This window comes from Pteropus medius, unplaced genomic scaffold (genome assembly GCF_902729225.1).
Source record: "Pteropus medius unplaced genomic scaffold, Ma_sr-lr_union100, whole genome shotgun sequence".
Taxonomy (NCBI): Eukaryota; Metazoa; Chordata; class Mammalia; order Chiroptera; family Pteropodidae; genus Pteropus; species Pteropus medius.
This window is the reverse complement of record NW_024349800.1, coordinates 21755623-21773105: the sequence shown is the minus strand read 5'-3', so window position 1 is coordinate 21773105 and position 17483 is coordinate 21755623. Positions and strand designations below refer to the sequence as shown.

General features: G+C 41.0%; 1 pseudogene; it reads right to left on the bottom strand.

The window, feature by feature from the left end:
• Positions 1-15693, bottom strand: part of LOC120622144 (40S ribosomal protein S3a-like) — a 45708-nt pseudogene extending 30015 nt beyond the window's left edge.
• Positions 15694-17483: the final 1790 nt, after the last annotated feature.

Here is a 17483-nt window from a genome sequence, read left to right as displayed (position 1 = left end):
TCCTAGTTTCCAGGTGCAGCAGGGACTGTGGTCCTGTGGTGAGATCCAGAGCCCAGAGTTGCTGGGGGAATTAACTGTGAGACCATATGTGGAACAGTTAGAGATCAGTCAAAATTCACTCCTCCATTCCATGAACGGGCGCTTGGCCTTCAATTCCAGGCACAGGGTTTGAGCAGTAAGCCACGAGTGTTCAGAGTGTGGAGGAGGCTTGCTGGTGGCCTTCTCTGTTACCTGAAAATCCACCTCCGGCCCCCATGGGCATGCTCACTTTACTTGCCATGGGGCAGGAACAAGGAGGCAGGGGCTAGCAGGACCACCATCCTTAGAAGGTACATGCTCTCTGGGAGCTCTGAATGCTGTTTCTCAACAAGGCAGCCAATGGCATTTTAGAGAGAAGAATTCTATTTCGTGAATCATCATTCCTGGCCCCACCCACTTATTGCTAGTAGTGTTTTCCCAATTATTGTGTCTACCCCATCCCCGCTCTTCACCCATTTCCAGACACCCCTAGAGAAGTACAATCCCAGATAAGATCCATTGAGTTACTGTATTCTTCCAGTCACATTCAGTGGTCTCCCTGAGAAGAATTTTGACCAGCACATCTTTCACCATTTCATGACATTTTTAGAGATGTTCTGTGTCCTAGTGACATTGTAGTGCCTCTTACAAATGGGTCCTGCAGAACTTTCTACTCACCCATCCTGCTATTTATAACGAGTCTGCTTGGAATGGGCTCAGGGTAGAGTACCAAGAAGGTTCATGGGGGACAGATTTTACCTACCTTGAAGCCAAATTTGAAGGAAAAATAAAACACCCAATACAAATTTGAAGGAAAAATAAAACACCCAATACTTACAGTCTTATGCCGTAGCATTTTCACTTATTGAAGGTGAATGCTATTTTGGGAGTGATACCTCTTCCTAGAACCTTCTCTCTCAGAGGCTGGAGTTCAGCCCCCAGGCAGGAATTCGGTCCAGGGTTGGCCCCCCTGGCAATCCCTGCTGTTCCAGGACAGTTCTGGTTACAGGAGGAGGCTTATTTTGTGTTAAATAACACCGGGAATCCTGATTTATAGGATGTTCAACCACAGCGTTACCTACACCTGTAGGATTAGGCAGTTATTTTCCCAAGGCATGTGGCAAATAGTACATATTTGATGGTAGAATGATAGACTATTAGAGATAAAAGTAACTAGTTTAGATTCTTTTCTTTTTCTAAGTAAGAAAAGGAAGTCAGGAGTGTTGAATTGACTTTTACCAGATCACCATCGTAACAGCAACTCACGCTATGTGCCAGATGCTGTTCTAACATTATCCATCTAAACATTAGCTCGTTTTTGAGCCTCGTGGTAGTTCTATCAGGTAGTTAATATCCTCATCACTGTTTTACAGATGAGGAGACTGAGGCACAAAGAGGTCAAGAAATTTGCCTTTACAAATCATATAATTGGCTAGTGGCAGAGCCAGGATTTGGATTGTGGATGTTCAGCTCCAGAGCCTAGGTGGTCTGTATACCTCGGGAGGTGGGAGTGGCATTTGAACCTGAGTTTGTTTGATCTTAGGTGTAGTGAACTTCCCCTGTCTCCATCCTTCCCTCCTTCCCTCCCTCTTTCTCTTTCATTCTTTATTTCCCCACCATAGGCAGATGCGACCTACCTATTACAGTGGCTTCTCTCCACTGAGACCGCTCTTCGATGTCTGCTGTCCCTGCCTCGTTCAGATCCTCACTTTCACATTTCCGTGCCCACTGCTTCTCAGTCTTTACTGCCGCCTTCCTTGCCAAATACACATAATGACTGTTCTTTTGCTGTTCCTTGTTTCTGGTGCAGCAGGACAATGAGGGGCACACAGATCAATGTTTCTGAGAGCATGGCTGTGGCGAGCCTTGAAAAGAGGGAACCCTGGTAACACACCCAGAGGTAGAGACAATTTCCTTGCTCCATTGATGTCTCTCCCAGGGAAGAGATTCTCAGTAGAGGTGCCAACTCTGGATTTAGAGGAATCATTGGCAGTCTAAATGGGGTGTGTGTGTGTGTGTGTGTTTTGAGTGTGTGTTAGCAGTTGCCACGCAGTGAGGATACAGAGGTCTCAAGCTAAGTGATTCCCTGAATAGCAAGCACGGGCATAAGTTAAACATTTTCCTGCCCTCGTGTTGTCAGTGCGAGGGAATGAATGCAAACCCTCAATGAAAGGGGCCCAAATTCTATGGATGCCTTCTCTTGCCTTTTATTTCCTCTCCATTCTGCCCACAGCCCAAGTTTGCTTTTGAGTCAAGGAAGCTGAATAATTTTCCTTCCTCTTAGCAGAAAGACTAGCTGTCAAATTCCGTGCAAGTTGACTCCACTGATTTGCATGAGAGGAAATATAATCTGATAAAGATGTAAATGCACACAATTGTTTTCTTGTCTGTAGGCTTTCTTTTTCTTATTTGGAAAGGGTCTGATTTAAATATGCCCATTTGAAGGAACTTATAGGGGCTCACACATTGCCAAGTGATTACATTTTTAAAGACTTCCTTTGGTTAATTCCAACTTCTCGTTTATATTGATTGACCCATCTAGTCATGCTTATGATAAGAACTTTTGAGCATTTGTATTTAAAATATTATGAGCGATAAGATACAAAGATAAGTAAGAAATGTGCCCTGCCTTCTAGGAACTTACAGTGAGATGCATCTTAAAATGCATTTTGAAGTCATATGGAATTAGGAATAAATTTTCCATATAAACAAGGTTCTAACACATTGCAATTATATAATGCTTTATCATTTATGAAATACGGTCATAATCCTAGGCAAGACAAGAAAAGCCTATTTAACTCTTTATTTGGTTGAAACAATGCAATTAGCAACCAGTTCTGTTAAAACCCAGAATTTTCACCATGGGGATCTGGAGCTTTTCCTTTGCCTAGTTCACTTCGGAGTGAATTACCAAGGTGTCAGGACATGATCCTGAGTGTTGGGTGAGGTATGCCAGTGGGTCTCAACTTTTCTGTACTCCTCACTTTTGCACATTGTAGTTAATAGCCTTAAACTATTTTTTTTGTTGGCCAGATTTAGGCTTTCTTCCAACAGCCAATAGGATATTTCCAAATTTCGATGTTGCCTGACAGCCTTTAATAGTTTGTGCAGTTTTTTAATCTTTAGTTGTACAAGCTGTTTACCTATGCAGTTACTTAAATATTTTATCTAATTTTCCCCTGACTGTTGAAAACAAAACCAAAATGAATCCAAAACAGGAGAATGGAAATGTTAATTTGGTGACTCAAAGTGTAGTTTCCATCAAGTGAATATAAAAGAGATGGGTTGAATCATTTTTGGTATGTTGTAATTGGGAACTCTAGCATCTTTCATCCTATTAAGTCAGGCAAATGAGTGTTCAGTTGTGAAGGAAAGAAGAAAATGATGAAACAGTATGATGGAAAAAGATTATTAAAGATTGGGAATGAAAGGCAAAGTATAATTACAATTTCTGTAACCTTATTTTAGCTTTCTGAGAACAGAACCTCCACACAAGTTTATGGTTTAGTTTGCATACCTTTGACTTTCAAACATATTTCAAGGTCAGTGTGGGTGGAATTAGGGGAAACTAGTACTTCATGGTGTGCCAGGGACTTAATTCTTTAGTTGAAAGGGTAAGTAACAGAGCAAAGCAAAGGGAAAAGAGAAAGGAGAGGTCCAAGTCAGCAGCAGTAGCTTAGAGGGAACAGTCCTGGAGAGTGTGAAAGGCTGGCGGAAAGGGGAAGGAGAGTCTGTTCCTGAGAGTGACACTCCCACACGCAGCAGACATTAGAAAGTCATACAGAATGTTTTAAATCTTGTAAGCAATGGAAGGACAAAGTGTTCTTCTCAGGAAGAGATGAGATCATGTTCGATGGTGGGTCAGAGAAGGCTTCAGGATGTGTATGACATTTGAGCAGAGCCTAGAAGAATGCATAAAATTTTTTTCCTGTCCAGGCATTTGGGGAAATGATATGATGAGAACAAAATGGGATGGGATGAATGATGAGAGCAAAAATACAGAGCAGGAAATGTAAGCATATGTTTGGGAAACAGTGAACTGGAGGACAATTATAGATTGGTTTAAGGTCCATAGAGAAGAGTAGAGAATGATTAAGCTGGAAGACTAGGTTGTGGCCAGATCATGGAGATTCTAAAATTCCAAGCTAAACTCTGATTTAGATTTAATTTGTTCACCACTTAATCTAGTGGTGGGAAATCTTGGATTTAGGAGGAAGGAAAAGCAGTTATAAAGCTCTTATAATATTTCAGGTGAGAGTTCCAAAGCAGAGAAGTACAAATGGGAATAGGAGGCAGTGATGGATTCAAGCATTAGAATTGGTGTAATTTGGCATGATTGGATTGTCAAGGAAAGAAGTGGAGTAAAGAATGATTGAATGAATGGAAGATTGGTAGTGTTACAATAGAAATAGGAGAAAGATAGTGGGAGAAAGGATCAAGATAAATTTTAATGATGTTGCATTTGAGGTGCCCATGGAATATATTGATGGAATCCTTTGGAGTGTTTGGCAGAATTGAAGACATTGAATTTTGAAGTGATTTCTTAGAGTAATGGCAAAAGTTGTAGGGATGAATGAGATTTCCAATGAGAGCATCGAGGGCAGAAGCCTAAGGCCTGTGGTTCAGAATGGTGGGAATTTATGCTTTTAGGGTTTGGAGGAGGAAGTGAACCGATGAGGAAAGACACAGGAGAATTAAGTACAGTGTAAAAGATGACAAGGAAAGAGAGCTTCAAGAAGAAAGTGGCAAGCGATAGGATCAAGTGCTGGGAAGTGGTTGAGAATGTGGCTATTAGAGTTCACCAGAGACTCTTAAGTGAGCAGGTCCATTTAGAGAGATGCCGTGATAGCTCCTGTCTTATTAACTTGAATGTGTCCACACGCAGGAGGCAATGCCACTGCTGGGACTTAGAAGGTTGTGGATGAGAATGGGCTATAAGTGGAGTTTAGAAGAGCCAATGGAGGAGATTCATCAGTAGTGAGGTTCAGCTAGAGTGAAGCAGCAATGAAAGTGAATCCAATCTGTGTGCTTTGAGAATTTTATCAGATGAAATAGATGGTGAGTGTTCCCAGGAGCTAGAGTGGCAAGGCAGTTTCAGCAGGAGATCAAGGAGTTAAGGGACTCTAGGATGCTTGCAAGGAAGGAGGCTGAAATGCCTGGCATGCGATCTGGCCCGGGCAGTAGGATGAGTGGTAGGTAGGTAGATGTGAGGACCTGGTCTCAGAAAGTAGGGAGAGGGTGAATGGTTGGCTGGCATGATAAGTAATTTATTTAGTAGAAGTGGACATGCGGGGAAGCAAGGACTATTAGGAGAAGGGAATTTCAGAGTTTTGGCCTTTTTAGCTGTGGTAGTTTCCAGTATTGTGATATCTGAGGGTATGGCTGAGAAGGTATTGAAATAGAATGGGGATGAAGTTTTTGAAGTTCCATAGGTCTGGGTGGTGGTAAATCAGTGCTGAAATCTATCACTATGGACTCTGAACTCACCAGAGATAAAGGCAGGGGGCAGAAAGGAAGGGAAGGGACCACTGTTTGCTGAGGGCCTATTATATGCCAGACAGTATGCAAAAGTTTTTTTTATATCTGTTATGGCATTTAATCCTCACAGCAGCCCTGTGATGGTAGCCCTCTAAATTTTATGGATGAGAAGCCGAAGCCTCTCAGGGTGGCCCAAGGTCTCCCACATAGCACGTGCTGGAGGTAGGCTGTGAATCTGAGTCTTATCCGAGACCTGTGCTTCTTCATGAGAAGAACCATAAGCCAAAAGTTGAGGTTAGCAAAGCAGGATCTCCTGGTGTCAGTAGACAGTGATGATCATAGTAGAGATAGTTTGGTGTAAATAGGAAGTGTGGATTTCAAGAGAAGAGATCCTGTTTAGTGTGTCCTTTGGAGAGGTCTGGAAATGGAAATGCAGAGCCAGTGATGCATTGATGTCTCATGCGGTGATATTGCGGGTGTGAGAAGGGATGGGCTTTGAGGGACTATCAGGGGAAATGAAGATCCAATTAGAGGACTGTGGATATATTGTAATGGTTTAGGCTTATCCCAAGAGGAGCTTTGCCTCTGCATTGCCTTTGAGCCAGTACAAATATGACACTTGTTTTCATCCTCTCCATTTCTATTCTCATGTCTGCCAGGATCAATACTTAAGGATGGGCACTTCTCTAAGAATTGTGATAGAGCTTGGTGAATATTTCAGGAGCAATTCAAACAGATTCTTTAGAATCCTGAAACATTTACTTAAAATAAGAAACGTGAAGCAATAGCTGTCGCTCCTCTCAACGGAGGGAATGGTTTTGAGTTTTGTAGAAAATTGACTAAATTCTTGCCTAGCACAATGCTCTTGAACATGGCCCACACAGTAAAATCATACAGACAGTTTTAAAAAGGAAAAAACAATTGTGGAAAGGAAAAAAAAATCATACAGACAGTTTTAAAAAGGAAAAAACAATTGTGGTAAGCCAGTTACAAGGTAATCATTGGCCTAGTGGTTTCCGAAGATAACTGTCCTTCATTGTTATTTGTACTGTTTTGTTTTCCAAGTTCCCTGACTAAAATTTATTTGCTATCTAAGCTGAGCATACTTAATTATGAACTCTTAAAATGGCTGATGGGACATTATGAAGACTTTTAATGGGCCTTGGCACTATGGAGTTATTTCCTGGGCGTGAGTAAGAAGTAGTTCACATCAGCAAGTGATTAGCAGGCTGCTTGATGTCATGTTTTTTGGTTTCTAGAGGGCTATTTCTATGAGGCTGACATCTATAGGGAACAGTCGAGGCCAGCTTCAAATATTATAAGAGTTCAGCCATTATTCAAATTGAACTTGATCTGAGTTAATTTTGTTCTTGGTGAATTTTCCCTTCTGTAACAAACTTACAAACAGAGTGGGTTCTACTTAAAAAAAATTTTTTTTCCCCGCTTTTCTTCCTAGGGAGAAATTTCTTTGATTTTATAGTGGCACGCTAAAATCTATTCATTTTAGGATTTATTCAGGTGAATTTTCTATCATGCTTCCTTGTTACATGAAAATGTCCCAGATATTTTAGAGTTAAATAAAACCGTTTTTGTCTTTGAGTAGATGTCTCCTTTTTTTCTGGTGGTTAGCTGGGAGATGGTCTATCAAGAAGAGTTATTTGCCCCTGTCCTCATCAACTAGTTGGTGTGGGGTGAAAAGAGCTACTCATCTATTCAAAAAATATTTATTAAGTGCCCAATAGGTCAGGTTCAGTTCTGGAGCATGGAATCATAGTAGATGACAAGACAGAAGTCCTTGACCATGGATTTCTGGTGGAAGAGAAAGACAATAAGTAAATAACCAATTAACTATGTAAATTATAATATAACGTCAGGGAGTAGTAAGCAGTAAAAAAAGAAGCAGGGAAAGGTGATAGAGTAGGAGAAGGGAAGTCATTTTTGTAGTGCGGTCAAGAGATAATGTTGGAGCTGAGATTGTAGTCAATGGGCTGGGGAAATTTGGCGTTGGATGCTTTACATTTGCTTTTTAATGTACACAGTGCTTTAACATGTCATTCCGTTCTCACACAACAGCCCTGTTGAAGATGTTGATATCCTTACTTTCAGATGAAGCAACTGAGTGCAGGCGATTAAATGACTAGGTAGAGTGCCCAGGGCTGCGTCTTGACTCAGACTACCTTAGTCCAAGTGAATTGTCTCGCTCTCATGCCACAGATCAGAGCTGCCAGTTAATACACACCAGTGCACCTAAGAGAGATGCTGGTGTGGGTGTGAATTTACACAGAAAAGTTGCTAAATGCTAAGGGGGATGCTGGAAAGGATGGGTCCTCAGAGGTGTTGACCTGGGGAAAAGGTGGGTGCCGTTGGGCACCCACTGGTCCAGCCAACTCAGAATGAGCTAAAACCTCAGTGGACCAGTGTCTGACATTGACCTTGGGGTGTCCCCAGAAACCTTTATTCGAAGGCACTTTTTTAAAAAATCTGAAAACCGCCTTCATCTACCAACCCCTCCCTACCAAGTCACGCCTCAGGTGTTTAAGAAATGCTATGAAGTAACTGACAGTAAGCAAAATGCACAGCGTGCTTTTTTGTTCTTTCCTTTCCATTTCAGAGAATTCAGGCTTTCGGCAGCTCCCTCTGGTAACAAAACATCTAAACATGTTCAAAACACTGTTGTTATCTTTCACTTTACCCTTGAGCAATGCAAAGAAAATACTGTGAACTGGCAGACATCATTTTGCTAACGCTTTCTCATACATCATAGCTGTGCTTCTAGAAAACCTTCTTTTTCCTCATTGTAAGGATATTTTCTGCTTGACATTTGGAGTCTGTTTCCAGGAAGTACATGGTTTGACTTCCTTTTTAAAATTTCATCCCAACCCTATCCATTACATCTTTAAATAAGCACTGTTGAGCAGACGCATCACCTGAACTTGTTTCTGGCTTTATGGAAGGGATTTTACTTGGAATGCAAAGAGGCTGGAGACCTGAGTCTTGTTTTTGGCTTTGTAGAGAATCTAGGATGTGAAGGCAAATATGTGGTACATGTGCCATCATTGTCCCTTCCCTAACCTGTGGCAGACATCAATAATTTGACTTGGTATATTTTTTATGTTACATTTGGATACAGCCCCAGTGCCCTTCTCAATTCATGGCAGTGACTGCCGACGACTGGAGTTGACCCATGGATACAACTTCCTTGTCATCTCTCACTAATCAGAGTGATTTCCTGCCTTTACTGTGCACACCGTCAACTTTACAATAATTTAAAATTCTTTTATTTCACTCCATATTAGCATGATAAATATAACAGAAACATAACAGAATACAGTAGACCTTCTTATCTGTGGGGAATATGTTCCAAGACCCGCTGTGGATGCCTGAAACCGCAGAGAGTACTGAACCCTAGATATACTGCATTTTTTTTTCCTACATGTACATACCTATGATGAAGTTTAATTTACAAATTAGCCACAGGAAGAGATTAACAACAGAAACTAATAACAAGTTAGAATAATTGTAACAATATACTATAATAAAAGTTATGTGAATGTGGTCTCTCTCGAAGTATCTTATTGTACTATACTCACCCTTCTTGTGATGATGTGAGATGATGCAATGCCTTCGTGATGATATATGTGTTTTCAGTTTGAGGTGTGACAGCAAAACTAGCATGAATTTTCTTTCCCCTTCTTTACGATTTCACAGATAGAAGATTCATTTTTACCACAACTCTCAGCAACCTCAGCATGTGCTATTTTTTCTTTCCTTATTAAGTTGAGAACTTTCACTTTTCTACTAAAGGAAGCACTTTACCATTTCTCCTTGGCATATCTGAATTGCCAGCATCACTACTTTTGTGCTTTGGGATAGTTATTAAATAAAATAAGGGTGACTTGAATACAAGTACTGTGACAGCTGATATGATAACCCAGATGGCTACTAAGTGACTAATGGGCAGCGGGTGTATACAGTATGGAGATGCTGGACAAAGGGATGATTCATGTCCAGGGCAGGAGGGAGTAGGACTGCATGAGATTTCATCGAGCTACTCAGGACTGTGGCTTGTTTGTTTATGGAAATTTCTATTAATATTTTCAGATCGAGGTTGAAACTCGGGAAGTGATGAGGGGATTACTGTATCCGTGGTTATCAGCATGAGAAGAAGGTGTATTGGAATCTTTGGGAGGGAATCTAGACGTACATTTTTTAAAAGTTCCCTAGGTTTTGCTAACATTTCCACTTCTGGGTTGGGAAACATTAGAGCACACATTTCTAGTTTTTGGCCTAGGCTTTCACCGTACAATGGAGAGTGGGTACCCTTGTCGGGAAGAGATTTCTGGAAAGCATCCTCAGTTGGCTACAAGCTCTAAGAGGGCCAACCCAACTTGACATGACCACTCATCTTTATCCCAGGGATTGTAGCAGAGGCTGTATTTCCTGAGAACAGCGAGGCTTGCTGGCTCTGCCTTTCCTAGGATTCATTTCAGGCCCGGGAAGAAGATGATCTCCCTGGTGGAAGGGCCAGTGCCCCGTCAGCATGAAGCTGGCCAGGCATGCTGGTCAAGGCAGGGGGCAAGTTCTCTCACAAAGACCCCAATTGTAGCTTCCAGGAAAGAACTTCTCAGAATGTTTAAAAGCAAGTTGTGAAAATATTTTTTTTGGAGGCACCTCATTAGTTTTTACAATAAATGCTCATAACTGGAAGTAATAATTTGGCAATTATAAGTCAAACTTCAAGTAGGAGCAGGAGACCTATTTCTAGAGAAACAAATGGGGCTGCCTCCCATTGAGGTAAATCATACTTTGAACTTTCCTCGAGTTTATTTTCCCCAAGGACCTTTGGGAACTGAGCAAATATCAGTTCATCAATAATACCTGTGTTTATAGATCATCTATGCCAAAGGACTCAAAGTTTTTTAGAGGTGACCTCTGTGTCCATGTTTGTCCAGATCATCTCAGAGGGGCCTTTCATCTCTGTCTAACACTCAGTGGTGTGCAGGGTGAGTGCTGTAGGGCAGGGGTGTGTGGGAAGCACTGTGACTCCTGGTGCTTACAGGAGACCAAATGCCCTGGGATTCTGCCTGGCATGTGTTAATATAGCATTCGTGCCAGTCTGCTGTTCTCTGGAATATTTTATACACTTGTTTATCCATTCAATTATTCAACATGGTTAATTATTGTCTTCTATGTGCTGAGCCCTAGGCTTAGTGCTGGGAAACAAAGATGAGTGAAATATTGTCCTGCCCTCACATGACTCAAAGTCTAGTGGGGAAAACAGAGCCATACATAGATGTTTTGAAGCAATGGAGCAGGGCATGATAAAGAAATATCCTGAATGTTTCGATGCATAAGCAAAATTCTCTAATCCTGATTAGGGAGTAGAGAGAGGTATCAGGGAGAAGCTTCCTTAAGAAGGTGACAAATAACCTTCATCTTAATGGAAACCCCATAGTATGCCATTTATTTTTTCTTTCTATTGTTTCATTTTCTAGGTGGAGCCTGGCATGTTCCAAAGTTAGACAAGCAGAAAGAGCCTTTGGTGATATAACCCAAGACAAAACAAGGGACAGAGATTCTTTGGGCATGAAAATGCACAGGAAGTGTGTCACCAGATGGTCAGTCATGGGCAGGGGAAGAATTATTGGCTTGTAAATGTTCCACTCTGAGGTTAGAACTAACTAACTAACTTCCTTCTTTCCTTCCTTCCTTCTTCCTTCCTTCAGCTTCCTTCCTTCCTTCCTTCCTTCCTTCCTTCCTTCCTTCCTTCCTCCCTCCTCCTCCCTCCTCCTCCTCCTCCTCCCTCCTCCTCCTCCCCCCCCACCCCAATAATTGTGGCTACTCTGGAAGCTGTTTGTCAAACCTGCCATTCTGTGAGCAACACCTTCTGACCTCTCAGCTTTTTATCCTCCTCTAGACCCCTACTTTATTTGTCCCTATACCACTTTTTTCTTTTCTACCCTCTCCTTCTATCCTAATTACTTCCTCTACCAGCACAGATTCCGCAATCCAACATTAAAAACTCACTTTTGTAAAGACCTTGTCCCTGGTTTCTCTCTCTCTCTCCATGATACTCATCTGGGAAACCCCCAACCATGTTTCATACCATCTATCTGTCTACTCCATACCTGCACCCAAGCAAGTGGACAAGCAGGAGAATAATACCTGGCCACGCCTTAGATTCATGAGGACACATCTCAAATGGTTACTCAACACTGCCCTGACATCTGCCACACTTCCTTAGTAGTGTGTGCACACTCATACTTGCCAAGTGATTATTTCATTACTTCATTCGAGATGCACTTGGTGAGCATTAACTTTGTGGCACAGTTACAGGAGCTGGAGACAGAGCAGTGAATACAACTGAAAGATACCTTCTCTCCTGGAGTTTCCATTTAAGGTAGCAGACAAATGACACACAAGTAAATATCAGATAATATTTACTAAGAGCTATGCAGAGGATTTTGGGTGAATTGACAGAAGGCCTCGCTGACTATTTTGTATGGATTGATTTGAAGCAACTTCATTGAGAAGACATTTAAGCAAATATCTGAATACCGCAGAGGAGCCAGCCTGTAGAGATCAGAGGAGAATTCCAACCAGAGAGAGCAGCTGGAGCAAAGGGCCTGAGATATGATTGGACTCAGAAAGACAAGTGTGGCAAGAACCTAATTGGCAAAGGATAGAGTAGTATGAAATTAGAGTAGATGCACATGGATGTAGAATTGCGGAAATTCCATTTAATGGCTCTGATTTCCTGAAGGAGAGCTCAATCTCCCTTAAGACTCAGGGTGTATGGTAAGTGTTGTATAGGTGGTAAGGAGAGTGGGGAATTTTGGCGCAGTCACTGAGGTAAATGGGGGGACCAAGGACGAAGGTAGGTACTGGAGGAAGGAGCTTTGGCCCCTGTGCATCTGGGATCAGTGGCTTTAATCATTCTTGTTGTGCTGTATGTGGGGGTAGAAGAGATTGATTCTTGCATTGAACTGAAGATAATATTTTTTAAGAATAGATTTGGAAGAAAGGATAAAGATGCAGAAGCAGTGAGACCATAGGTGGGTAGGTAGTTTGAAGATCAAGCACAGAGTTCAGGCTGTCAGAGGCGAGGCTAAGAGGGATATAAAGCCCGAGGCCAAATGGGGAGATCAGGAATCTTCTATGAGATTGAAAAGCAGTTATAGAATTAATTTTCAATAGTTTTAATTAATTTTTTTTTTACCTAGCAATAGCAACCTGAATTCTAGAATTTAGCTTGGCACATGGCAGGCCCGGAGATATTAAGGAGATCTGTTCGAATGGGTTTACCGTCTTCAGACAGAAATATTCATTGGGAAGGACAGAAGGAGGGATCTTGGAGAGAAGAGAGAGGGAAAGGTGAAAGGAAAAAGGTCAGAAGAAAGGAGGCTTTCACAGAGGGAAGCTGCTGATTCTGTCTGTGGTCAATTACGCCGACAAGCCCTCAACACAGCCTCGCCCTTCCAAAACATCGCCTCTACCAGCTGGAGCCCCATTGGGATGCCGCTGGTGATTTATAGGAAGGTCCCCCGTTCACCTTGGCAGTTTACTCCACTGTCCCTGGAGTTCTTCGCTGGTGGCACACTTCCTTTTAAATTGTTCTTTGTGTGCAAGCAGTGTTCACATCTCAACAAAACAATCATTGGAGGAGAAATACTTTTTTATCTTTCATTTAAAAATAAAAGTTTTCCAATAATTTAGCCTTGCTTGGGTTTGAGAGGTATGAAAACATTCAAGAATCATCCCCAGTGGCCAAATCTGAATTCTCAAGGAAATCTTATGATTTCATTGAGGTCTTTCTTAGACTTTCTTGGAACAATTCTGAAGTTTCCATTGCTTTTATTATTTTTTAAAATTTTACTCCATTCGAATAAAATTATCAGTGTAATACATGTTTCCTATGTTTTCAGAGTATTTCTAATCAGGCATTTAATAAATACTTATTGATTTGATTAGTTGCCTGGCCTTTCACTGTTCCACCCAGGGGCAGCCAGGACAGTGGCCTTTAGGCCAGTTCCATAGGATATTAATTAGTGAAAAGCAAAAGTATGTTAAGTGGTCAAAAGGTTGGAGACAGTCTGGATAAAACAATGTTAAGCTGGCTTTCTGAGAGGTTTTAATATGTTAAGAAGCACTGAGAATTTCCTAGAGGGAGGATTTCCAAGTGTGCTGTGTGTCAACCTCCTTTCAAAAACAGGGTCCTCTTTTGTTGGAGAATCTTCTGGGACTGATATTCCACAGAACACATTTTAGAATATGCAGCATTAAGATTACCAATAGAGAATAGTGAGACAGAAAAGGAATGAAACTCAGAATAATGGACTTTATACACAAGAGGCCAAAATACCAAATTTTCCTTTAGTTTTACTTTGATAATTTCATCGTTCCTATGTTTTGTCTACCTGCTACCGTTGATGTCAGATTAATCTTCATAAAATACAGCTTTTCTCAGATTGTTCTTCTATTGAAATGACTGTGTTATCTAAAGGTGTAGCAGATGGTGTTTTTCAAAAATCTATCTAATCTAATCTATCTATCTATCTATCTATCTATCTATCTATCTATCTATCTATCAATCAATCAATCATCTTTCTTCTGTTCTTTTCTTACAAGTGATTACTACTTCTCCCATACGCTCTTCTTACATGTGACAGTAGTACTCTAACTAAGAAGTTAAGTCTCCACTTTTAAAGTGGGAGGGGGCTATAATTGCTTCAACCAAAAAATAGTATGAAAATGATACGTGTGACTTCCATTGTGAGGTCATAAAAAGGATACAACTTCTGTTTGTCTCATTCATTTCCCTCCCTCCCTTCTTCCTTCTCTCCCTCCCCTCCTCCTTTCTTCCCTCTCTCTCTTCCCTCATTTCCTCTCTCCCCTCCCCCTCTATCTCCATCTCTATTTCCATCTCCATTTCTTTTAATGGTTTCCCTTGGAACTCAGCCCTATGCTGTGAGGCAGTCTGAACTAGCCCATCTGGAGGGACCCTTGTGGAGAGGAACTGAGACCTAACCGACAATCAGCATTGGCTTCTGAAATGTGAGTGAATGTGACTTCATATGATTCCACATCTCAGCTTTCAAGGCTTTTAGGTGAGCCCCAGACATGAGGAGCCAAGACAAGTTGTCTGCACTGTGCTTTGTCTGAATTCCTGACCCACAGAAACTGTGAGCATAATTGACTGTGTTACAGCAATCAATTTTAAAGTAATTTGTAACATAGCCACAGTTATTAGAACAAAAGGTTAAAACTCCAGATTATTAATCTGACATTAAAGACCCCTCTCCCCCGTGGTCCCAAGCTATGCTTCCATTCTCTTCTTCAACTCTTCCTTAATGAATTCACTGCTGAAAATCCAGCTACTTAATTTTTTTGTTCATGTAACAGAAAATTAATGAATACTTATTGATTGATTAGTCATATTTTCCTTCCTGTACATCTTTGCCTATTAGATAAGAAGATCCTTGACTAGTTCTTTCAACCATTTTTTCCCCCTGAGGTCTTAACACAGTGCTGAGAACATAGAGTTACTTAATAAATATTGGAAAAATAAATCAATGAATAAATGAATGACATCCTTCTCTTAGGAAGAGATACCTTTTCTACACTTTTCCACATATTCAAGTTTTGTTCATGCTAAAAAACTAAGCAACTGTTATTGTTTGCTGAAGCTTTCCTTATTTGTCCCTGAATTAAGCAATTCATTCCTACCTTGAGTGCCTATACAATACATTGCTTATACTACTTAACATAACCCTCAGTATTTACCAATTGCAAAGATTTATCTCTCCATGGGTTTATATATAATTTCTCCAACTAGTTCTTAAGGTCCTTTAGTACAGGACCATGCTCTATTCGCCTTTTCCTTCTTCCTCTTCCTTTTTCTTCTTTAATTCTCCTTAGGACTGTAGTATATTGTGTATGTTCCAAATCCCTTTATTGATTATTATGAGCCAAGGACAAAACAGCAACTCCCAAAACAAAAGCCAAACACCAATCTGATTTAATCTTAGCTTGCATTATCTTTGTAGTGTGTTTGGATCCAGAGTGATCTCACTGAACTCTGTATCATTCATACCCCATCGTGAGCACTGTGCACTGTTCTAGGACGATGATGTATAATGAGGAAATTAGTGCACTAAAGTAATAGCGGTTTGGAGGAGGTGCCTCTGGGCCCTCCATGGTAGTGGAGAGATTGGTAGGTCAGGAGAGAATGGAACCTAGATTCTCAATTCTTCAAGAGCAGTTCTACCTTATCAGAGGTCTACTATATACAGTTTCATTTGGATAATGCTGAGTGGGTAAAACAAGGTTATAAGAAGCATGGCAAAGGTAACACAATTTAGAAATCATAAGGAACTTTTGGTGTTGGAGGTGCTAGGGCCAATGAAATTCTCCGAACAAGGTTGAGTAGGTAGCCTGTTAGGAAGGGTGATTCAATAACAAGAGGTTGGAGGTTGAATTTAGTAAATTTGTTCCAACTTTTAATTTTGGAGCTGTTTTAGTCTAAGTTTCGTTAGGGAAAAGGCAAGCATTCTAGGTATTTTAAACTGAGGAAATTAAATACAGGGAATTAGTTATAAGTTTGCGGAGAAGGCTGGAGGAGCAAAAAGGAAAGGGAGAGAGAGCCTGGAAGAGGCAAAAGGAAGAGGAGTGATATCCAAATATAAGAACCCGCCAGTGTCCTGGGGTGACGCCTATAAAGCTCCATCTTCTGCAGCGCTGTGGGGGGACACTTGGTAGTTCAGTCTGGATGTGTTGAAGAGAAGCTGCATTAACCAGGCCTGCAACTCCTGAAGGGTGTTACCTCAGCCCAGGCTGCTGCACTGCAGAAGCACCCATCTTTGTTGCTACAACAGCAGTCACCTGCAGCTGATGGCAGTGGCCGCACTGTCAGAGACAGAATTGGGAGTCTTTTTTTTTTCTTCCACCCTTCGGCCTCTGCCAGTGTCTCCGATTGACAGAACCTAACAGAAAGGTGGTAGACAAGGGAACCTGGAAAATGAGATTCACAGACTTCTAGCTCACAATAGAGCAGAGTATTTAAAGGCAGGTGTGGGGTTGAGAGACTGAAGGTCAATAATTGGCATATGGGCCCACAGACCATGTGTGCAAACACTTGTCTCTCACTTGAACAACTGTAGTAGCACCAACTGGTCTTCTTATATCCTTCCTGGAATTTTCTACCATCTACTCTCTATGCTATAGCTGGAAGGGTACTGTTAAAAGTCAAGAACCATATGATTTCACTCTTATGTGGAATATAAAACAGAGCAACAAACAAGGCAGAACTCATAGACACAGACAACAGTGTGGAGGTTACCAGAGGGAAAGGGGTAGGAGGAGGTAGAAAAAGGTAAAAAGGGTCAAATATCTGGTAGCAGAAGAAAATATGACTTTGGATGGTGAATACACAATGCACTATACAGATGTTGTATTATAGAATTATACACTTGAAACCTATATAATTTTATTAACCAGTGTCACACCAATAAATTTAATAAAATTAAAAACATCCCTCTCCCCAAATCTAATTGTGTCACTTCTTTGCTTAAAACCTTCAATAGATTCCCATTTGCATTATAGTATGCTTATCCTTTGCATACATGGTCTAGAAGGTCCTATGCGATCTGCCCTTTGTTCATCTTTGTAGCTTTCTCTGACACCAGGCTTCTTCTTGGTCTTTGCGATGCAGCTACAATGGTCTTCTTTCAGTTTTTTTAATGTTCTGTTCTCCTTTTCTGCCGCCGGTCCTTTGTACATGCTTTTCCTTTATCTGGTCTGTTACCCCGACTCCTTAACCACAAGATAAATCATTCTTTCTTCAAAATTCAATTCAATCAGCCTTCCTTCATAGAAGCTTTCTTTGGCCTCCCCGACTGAATCAGTTTCATCATTTTTAATGTAAATGTTTCTAGTTATCAGTTATTTACATTTATCTTTTTATTTCTCCCTTCACTTATCCATTTAAT